The sequence below is a fragment of the Silurus aristotelis genome, assembly GCF_946808225.1.
Source record: "Silurus aristotelis genome assembly, chromosome: 14".
Classification (NCBI taxonomy): Eukaryota; Metazoa; Chordata; class Actinopteri; order Siluriformes; family Siluridae; genus Silurus; species Silurus aristotelis.
In genome coordinates, this window is record NC_139587.1 from 24,147,380 (window position 1) to 24,157,223 (window position 9,844).

Genomic DNA, 9,844 nt, shown 5'->3' on the forward strand with positions numbered 1-9,844 from the left:
TTTATCATTTGGTTCATTTGAGCAGAATGAAATTAAAACTACATTTTTCAATTGCCAAATTCCATCACAACACATGTAGTTATGCAAATAAAACATTTGAATTAGGAAATAAAATTGATAATGAAGCCAAGGACAAATGATGAAAAACTGGACCTTCAGACCTCAGTTGCTCAGTAGCCCCTAGTATTATAACCACAAAGACTGTATAAGACTGTAGAAAGATCATTACTTATAATCTTAGACTCCAGTGCTCATGTTAGTTCTCACTCTCCAGTGTTTTGTATTGTTTTTAACATTTATAATCACACTCTTGATGTCACCCAAATGATTTTGAGTCTGGTTCCTCTCAAGGTTTCTTCCTCATAACATCTAAGGGAGTTTTTCCTTGCCACAGTCGCCACGGCTGCTCATCAGGGACAAATACACATCGCTCACCTTAACTGTTAATTTCTGTAAAGCTGCTTTGAGACAATGTCTGTTGTGAAAAGCGCTATAGAAATAAACTTGACTTTACTTGACTTGACTTGATTTGACTTGACTTGACTACGTACAGGAAACAGAAATGCCAGTCTGGTTCTTTAGTTCATTTTCATGCATTATTGATACAGACGCTCCCCACTTTACAAACTTTCACTTTACGAACTTTCTTGGATACAAACAAACCTGTTGTCGGAACTCAGAACCCGTCTCTAAAGCAAACACATCACGGGTGGATTTTTTGTTTCAGTTCTTCTCGACACTGTCCTTAAAAAAGAAAAAGAGCCGCCGCTAGCTAGTCATCAACCGTAATGAGTCTACATGATGCACACTGGACTAGGGTAAATACATTTTTATATACATTTTAATAAAGTAATATTTTTTTTTATTACTTAATACAAAATATTGTATACAGTATTTTGATTATTTTGATTTGTTTTAGTATATTTTATTGTTTATTTGTTAGTATTTATAGCTCTTACATCATAAGGAGATATGCATAGTCAATAACAAACACAGTAACAACTTACGAACAAATTCATGGTACAAATGATCGTTTGGAACGTAACTCGTTTGTAAGGTGGGGAGCGTCTGTATACATTTTTGCATCCTACAGTCAAAGTTTTACGCATGTGACAGAAATTCACAAAAGTTTCAATTTGTCAGGAGTAACAAAAGCAACAATTTTACAAAAGAAACTGTAAACTGTAAGAGTAAAAATGTACATTTTTGTCATTTGCCAGACAACCTTAACCAAAACGACTTCCAACCAATCAGTTGATCAGCTTGGTGGTGCTGGAAATTAATCTCATGACTTTACGATCCAGAGTTCAATCACTGCGCTTCCACCTCCTCCACCCAAAGCAAAACCCTACCCACTTGTGTGTAAGGGAAATGTTTGTATTGTTTGTGTTTTTTTTACAAATTATGACCTGATTTTTTAATTCAGCACAGAATACATGTGGCTGACAATTCAGAAGACTTGGGATGTAGTCTAATAATTACTGAGTCAGCAACCAGTCATCTATTGCTGGTCATTACTGGTCATCTATTGCATGCTACAGAGAATATTGTACCTGTGTGACCGACACAAAGTGAATGAAGTTAAAAATGTCTACAGTGCTTAGAGCAGGCGTGTCCAAACTTTTCCACAGAGGGCTGGTGTGAGTGCAGGATTACATTCCAACCAAACAAGGGACACATCTGATAGTCCATTGGAATGAAAACCTGCACCCACACCAGCCCTTTGTGAAAAATATTACACACCCCTGACTTTTAATCAATCAATTATTTCAACATTTGATTTGCTTTAGGTGTCAGTTAGTCAAATTTTCTTTTGTTATTCAAAATTTCCTTTAAAGCAAAGCTTTAACCATTTTGGTTAAATATATGCTGAATCATTATTAACTGTGTAATCAGTAAGGATACATACAACATATGAACAAAGGTTTCTGGACACCTGACCGTAAGATTGATATGTGCTTTTTAAACATCTCATTTCACGTTTAATCCCCATTTGCTGCAATAATAACCTCCCATTTTTGCCTTCAAAAGATTTTAGAGTTTGCTTGTGAAGATTTGTGCTCATTTAACCACAAGGGTGTTAGTAAAGTCATGTACTAATGTAGGTGAGGAGGCCTGGGATGCAGTCAGCTTTCACGTTTATTCCAACGGTGTTCAATAGAGTTGAGTTCAGAGCTTTATAACTGGAGATCTTCCAACCCATATCATCGTGGATCTGGCTTTTTGAGTAGGTTTGGGACTCATAGTTCAAATAAAGAGAACATTGAATGCTTTCCAAAGGCATTCTATCCAATTTTGTGCCTTTAACTATGTGGTAACAGATTATTGAAGAACCACATATGGCTGGAAAAAGGTAGGTGTCCCAGTACTTTCGCCATATAGATAAAAAGAAATGCAGTCAGCAAATCGATTGATGAAAGTTTTTTGGTTTGTGTATCCGTTTGATTCATCTCTTCTGTTTCCTATTTCCAGCTCCTTATTTCAGTGCGGTATGTTGAGCCTGTTTTCTCAATGAGGAACAATGTCATTATGGTGGTACATCGTTTTTTTTTACGGTATTGGGGTCAATGGGGCTTTGAAAATTTCAATTAAGGGCAGCAGCAGAAGGCTAGAACACCAATTGCTTTCCCTTGAAAGCGATTTGCTTGCTGTACATTATTATTACAAGCCATAACCGTCACACACATTAAGGCCTCAATGGCGTTTGCAGAGAAATAATATTTCTCTGGGCTCTGTGTTTTATGCCCAAGCCGAGTGTTTCGATGGCTCCTCCGGGTTAATTAGCGCCAGAAACAAGACTTCAATTGTTATCATCAAAAGCGTTTAATTAAATCTCGACACGCCAAAGGCGAAGTCAGCGCTATCTAAAGAAAATCTGCAGCTTCCCACAAAGCCGGCTTTCCAAGCGATCCTGTTCATAAAGAGGAAAGTACTTTAACTTTGCGATATTTTCACTCAAGTCATTCAATTCCCTTTGATTTTTTTGAAGGTGGGTTTTTGTTTGGTCTTGATTGGGTTTGTGACCCTTTTTTCCGTTTGCAGCTTTTTTCTTAAGAACACCATTGTTGCGTTTGTTTTATGTCTCCAGGCTGCTGAATGTAATCATAGATGCTCTGTGAAATAAAATTGAAATATTCAACCTTTTAAGTTATGCAGTGACCTTCGCATGGTCAAGGTTGAGCAACTTTATAAATATGACTTAAAATGATTTGTCTTTAGCACTAATGCAATTTTATATCAGAAAGGAATGATGCAAAAAATCCCAAAAGTTTGGAAACACCTAGTCTTTGATGTTTTTACAAACACCTGCATGTTTACTTTGTTTATTTGTAAAAACTGTCATCTCACAGTATGAAGATTCACTTCGATGAAACATAAGTGCAAAGATGTTAAACTTTATTTATCGAAAAATCCTCCCTTAGCATTAATTACAGGTTTACACAATCTTTTGACAGTTCGTTTCTCCAAACATTCAGCTGAAACACTTTCCAAAGGTGTTTTTCACTAGTTGGAGATTTTCTCCTGATCAATCCAGTTCATCCAAGAGCGGTTCCACAGGATTTAGGTGCGGTGACTGGGCAGGACATTCCATGATAGATATCACTCCAGCTGATTGTTTGCTTTCTAAATAATGCTTGCAGAGCTTGTACATTTCGGCTTATTGTCTTGCTGTATGATGAAATTGGTTTCATTTAGCCGCAGTCCAGATGGAACAGTAGCCATTGTCATGCTGGAACAAGTTTAGGTCTCCAAGTTCAAGTGGAAATGAAAAGTCCATGCTCCCACATCCAGGGACGTCCTAAACATTTGTAAGCCTCTAACATTGTGGTAACAGCTTGATGAAGAACCACAAGTAGCTGGAAAAATCAGGTTCCTTAATATTTTTATTTGTATAGTTTACCTCTTTGTCATTTGATTAAGATTAGATGTTTTTTTCTTTAATCTTTCCTTTTTTTCTTTTTGTAGAAAATCTACAGATAAAAATCATTAACTGATAAAGCTACTGTATCTCTAGCCATTTATTAAATTTTAAATGTAATAAATATTTGTTAAACACTAACACTGTTTTTTTATTGCCAGTAAGTCTAATACAGTGTCTTGTTCTTCCCCCACATTTCCCCAATTTCCACCTTAATTTAGTACAAATATAAAGTATATAAATTAATTTATTGTATAAAATATATATCCCTGCCTCAGAGAATTCAATTCGTTCCCTCATTAATCTGCTTACTCTTAAAAAATAATTTACATTTTTCTATCATTTTGTAGTAGTTGTTTTTAAACGTATCAGTTCAGTCACCCCAGACCCTCTCGTGCTCTCTCGAACCTGTAGTTATTCCCAGCAGCATAATAGCTGCAATGATTTATTTTTTTTAATCAAGACCCAATCTTTGTAATTATTCCCCCATCATCAAGCCTCCTCCTGTTTAGAATTCCACCAGCGCACTCCCAAAATCACGCCGCCATGCTCGGATGAGATCGCTGTGTATTACACGGCCCCACTTAACTCAACAGGCTTTCCTCCCCCACAGCAGGGGCATGCGAGCAGCCCCCAATAACTCGATTTCTAGCGTATACAAATGAGGAAATGATAATGTTCCTCGGCTCAAATACTCCAGGGAAGCCACTTATTCCTGACATGCCCCGTGCTCCCGGCTGCCATCCGCATCAACGCCTCATGGCCCCTACAGCCCTTCTAACAGCGCCAATTGGAGCAGGTCCACTCAAGACCTTCTGGCAATACATATGTCGCAGTGAAACAGGGCTGAGAGTTACGAGAGCACAGAGACAGCTTCCAGTCATATTTGCCAAAATCTGGAGCAGTCTTTAAACGGAATAATGCAAATGATGAATCAGAAACTACACAAAATGATGATTGATATTATCAACTGGCACAATTGATTCGGGAAGGCAAGTCCATTTGGCAGGCACTTTTAGCCAACAGCGAATGAATAATAAGCTGAATCCAATTCAAACTCAGAGTTAGATCATTTAATACTTGTACAAGTATCCAATGTTGGTTTAAATATAAAGAACCCTGAAACACATTGAATATGTTTAGAATTAGATATTTGCACTAAACAGGAGTGGACATCACTAGCATAGCTGTAATGAAGCTAAAAAAAAATAAGATTTTATTCGATAAAAAAAAAACCAAGACAAATAAATAACAAACTTAAACGGAGGAGAGGGAACAGACACATTTTGCTGCTAGCTTTCAGAACAAATAAAAAAGAAAACAAAACAACAGCTTCTTTTATCACATACCATTTTCCAGTGTTGGATCAAGTAGATTATTTCTGTACTTGAGTTAACATACAAATCCACCGCTTGAACATGCCCCCAATATGCCTCCTTTTACATTTCTACTTGACTAAAATGTAAAAAATGCATGTTTTTTAGTGTAGTTTAGTATCAAAAGTAAGAGTAGTGATCGATGAGAACTGTATGTGAATAATGGATGTGGTTTAGTGGATGGATGGATGGATGGATGGATGGATGGATGGATGGATGGATGGATGGATGCATTTTAAATTGTGTTCTTGCTAGTTTTGTGCTTTGTCTCATCTTATGCTAATTCGTGTTGTTTCATGTAGCACCTCGGTCCTGGTGGAACGTAGTCTCTTATTATTGAGTACTGTACTGTATATGACTTAAATGACCATCTTGACTTGACTTAAAATACTTTGCCGGTAAAGATGAACTAAAAAATTTACTTAAGTACGGTAATGAAGTAAAAATACGTCCTCACTGCCCATCGCTGCCATTTCCAAGCAATGTCCCACATTATATCAATAAGAAATCGAACACAATAGTAGTACAGAGAGCACACACTGGACTTAAAGTCCCAACTGCAATGCAGCTACAAAATACAACACAGTTTCGACCGAAACTCAGCTTGGTTTGACTAGTTACCAATCTACAAATATCTTCTTTCATTGGTTGGAACTTGATCTTTTGAGTGTCTTTGTAGAGATGAAGTGAAGGCTAAGTCCTGCTTCACAACAGGTAGCATGGCATTGTGGGTAGTGCAAGAATCTGTGAACCAAAGTGAAAATAGACATGTGTGTCAATGAAAAATCAACAAATAATCTTGGATATCACAAGTATGATAAAGAATAAAAAACACTCAGATCTATCAAAAAATTTCTTTTTTTTTTTTGCTTTGACCTGGTCCTGGACCTGATGAATCTATAAGGGGACTCAGCGATTCAGATTTTTGTGTTACATCTATAAGTTTTGAAATCCTATTTGCTATTTATTTCCATTCCACCAGTTAACTATGCTAACTATTCATGCTTGCTTTGTTTTCAAACTCCACTTAATGCTAAACGCTAATTCTTTTTCTCATAAAGGGAAAAAGGGTTTAATCGTTAATGTTTCAGACACAGTTTCCTAGATTCAGTGTGAGCATAACTGTAATACACTTGCATTTACTGGTGCTCAAATTTAAATATCTTTGAATCTGTAACTATAAACTATTAAAAATGAATCAGTGCTAAATAATAAATTGCTTAATGTGTTTTGATACACAAAAACGAAAAAAAAGAACCTATCCACATCTTTATATTTAAAATATGCAAAGTCGTGTTAATGTTTCGTTCCAACCATCAACAAATATCAAGAAATTACTAAAAGGCAATTCATATATAGACTGTCCGTCTGTCTGGTGGGCTACTTTTAATAACTAATATCTAATATCTCTAAATAACATCATCTACATAACCAGATCTGTCATGTACATCACACTGAATCACGTGTGTTGCCTTTATTGTTGAAATAAATGGTCATAAAAAAAAAAGAAGAAAAGATTACAGTACAATCAAATCAGACATTCTTTAATGAAATAATTTCATCAAATCAAGAAAACTTCCTGGATGTAATGTATGAGATGGTTTTCACTTCAAGTGAAGCTGTGTTCGATCTTCATCATATCCAGTCACACGATCATATTGTAAACGACGCATTTGAAGAGGTTCCTGTTGCGATTTCGGTGATGTTTCATTACAGGGATTTTGATGAGTTTCACCAACCTCACTTGCTCACTTCGCAGGGGGCCCACTCTGGTTTAATTATGCCTCAGCATGACAAGAACAGACAATAACCTCCAATTGTTCTCTAAACACTATTGAAAATAAAGACATTTTCTAAAGAAAAGCTCTAAAACTGCACTGGTAATATAATCCCACTAAGTGCCAAATAGTTTGTTTAATTAGTTTTGCCCTGTTTAATAGTTTGCCGCATGCATACATTTCAATATGTTATATATTTTATATTCAAATATGCCTTAGTATTTTAGATTCTGTATACTCTATATACTTTTAAATGGAATTGGAGCATTATGTCCACTAAAGGTGGTAGAGCATTTGTCACATTTAGCTCCTAAACTTTGGATTAGTCTTCCTGACAGTGTTTGGGGCTCAAACTCACTCTCCCGGTTTAAGTGCAGATTGAAGACGTATCTTTTTAGCGAGTCCTACACACAACACACATCACATATCATAAACTTGTGCTCCAGAACATCTGATCACACGCACATTATCAACTTGTGCTTGTTAATATTATGAACAGCAGCTACGCTAATTCCTCTCCACTGCTTCTTTTTCTCTACCCAACCCGAGGCATCCCGAGGTTGCGCCAGCTCCAGTCACGTCCCACCTCATAAAGATTGTGGACCTTTAAAAAAGTAGGCGCCAATTGGATTCCACTTCATGAGGAGTTTGGACAATGGACTTCTTTGAGTGTTTAAAGGCTCTGGCATAGAAAAGCTGGTGTTGGATCTGTGATGATCTCAAATGTTGAGCTATTTTATGAGTTGCTCAGTAGCTCCTGGTTCCATAATCTCAAATGACTGTATAAAACTGTAGAAAGGACATTACTCATAATCACACACTCCAGTACTCATGTTAGTTCTCACTCCCCTGTGTTCTGTATTGTTTTTAAGATTTATAATCACACTCTTGATATCACATTAAATGAGGATGGGATCCCCTTTTGAGTCTGGTTCCTCTCAAGGTTTCTTCCTCATAACATCTAAGGAAGTTTTCCTTGCCACAGTCACCCCAGGCTGCTCATTAGGGATAAAAACACATCATTCACCTTGATAAATACATTTTGCAAAGCTGCTTTGAGACAATGTCCATTGTAAAAAAAACGCTATAGAAATAAACTTGACTTGACTTAAAAAAAAGAAAAAGGAAAGAAAAGAAAAGAAAAGAAACAATAAACTTGACTTCAGGAGTCTTGTTTGTTATAGCCAATGAATGGTATGTGCAAGCACCAGCTTTTCCAGCCATGCCTTGCCCCACCCTTATAACTGTGCCTCCGACCTATAGAGGGCACACACTTTTACAAGACAAACAACAACAAAAAAACACATTATAACATTCCAAATGAGAATTAATTATAAATCAGATGCAATTCTATCTAATGGCTCCTACACACCGGCCCCTAATTGTGTGCATGGGCAACAATTATCATAGGTAACTCAAATAAAGGAGCCTGATACAAACATTTATGCTTACTACTAAAATAAATGTGAGTAATACCCAACTCAATTCTTCTCCTCAGCACCTTCCAATAGCAGGCAGAGCTTCGTTACTGGCCTTTCAAATATACCGGTTTTGGTTTTGTTTTGCCAACCCAATCTGGTAAGACATCTTCAATGCGCTCCAGCGGCATCTGATATCGAGATGTTTTTTTTTTTAATAGTCATAGAGGAAAAACAAGATGACATTTAAAAAGCAAAATATGGTTTGGTGTCAGTGCTTCTATATCATGTTCATCATCAGATACTGTGCTAATGGGACGGCTCCTGATCACAGATCAGTGTTTGTAAGCCTTCATCATCAAGGGTGTGTTCTTGTACAACGGAGCGGAGAACTTGCCTTACCATACGTATCAACCTTTCCCACACTCCACTGTGATGTGATGCTGCCGAGGAATTAAAGAACCACTGAATACCTTTTTGGATTATTCATAGATTTCTTAATCTTCTATGTATTCCAAATTGCAATTACTGTACATCTTGCAGCTCACTTTTAGCTCCTACCAGGTTGGTTCCATTGTCAGAGCGAATATGCTTTACCAACTCGTCACATATGGATGTGTGAGAACGTGTTGTCCGGTTCCGAGATCTACAGAAGTATGTGGGAATCCCCACACGTTGAAAAATGACGCGAGCTGCAGAGTTAGCATTGGTAATCCAGTATTTCTTTAAAAGAGTATGATTCTTTCCACTATGCCCCAACCGTTCATGTACAGTATGTGCTTATGCTCCACTTGATCCTGTGTTGAGATCACAAGAAGTCTGCAGTCTACTCTCGTTTCTGCCGGGTCCTCGCACCTTACCTCTGCTATCCACATAGCAGGACTGATAAAACTCACCATCCTCCTTATGGAGATTAGATTTTTGTATATTCCCTTCCAGTCTTTAGAGCTTTGTATCAGGTCTCCTGTCAACTTGTAACAGCACACACATGAGTGTTGAGTGGATAGTAACGAGGAACATCAATAAACACCACCTGATCCGTGTGTCGACGCCGCTCTGGGCTGGCTGTTACAAGGTGACAGGAGACCTGATGCAAACCTTGAATTGCCATGGAAGGCAATGCATATATGAATTAGCTTAACACAGTTTCTAATATAAGAAGTATTGTTCTCAAGTTGCCATATAAATTAAAAGAAAAATGGCACCCTAAGGCCTGTGAAATCCAGGAACAAGGTGACCGCAGAGTAAAGATGACATCTGGTCAATTTCATTGAGAAGCAGGCAAGCAGACCCAGTGTTTGGTGACATTCAAGACCCATATCTGACAAACACACTCTTTGGTGTCCTCACTAG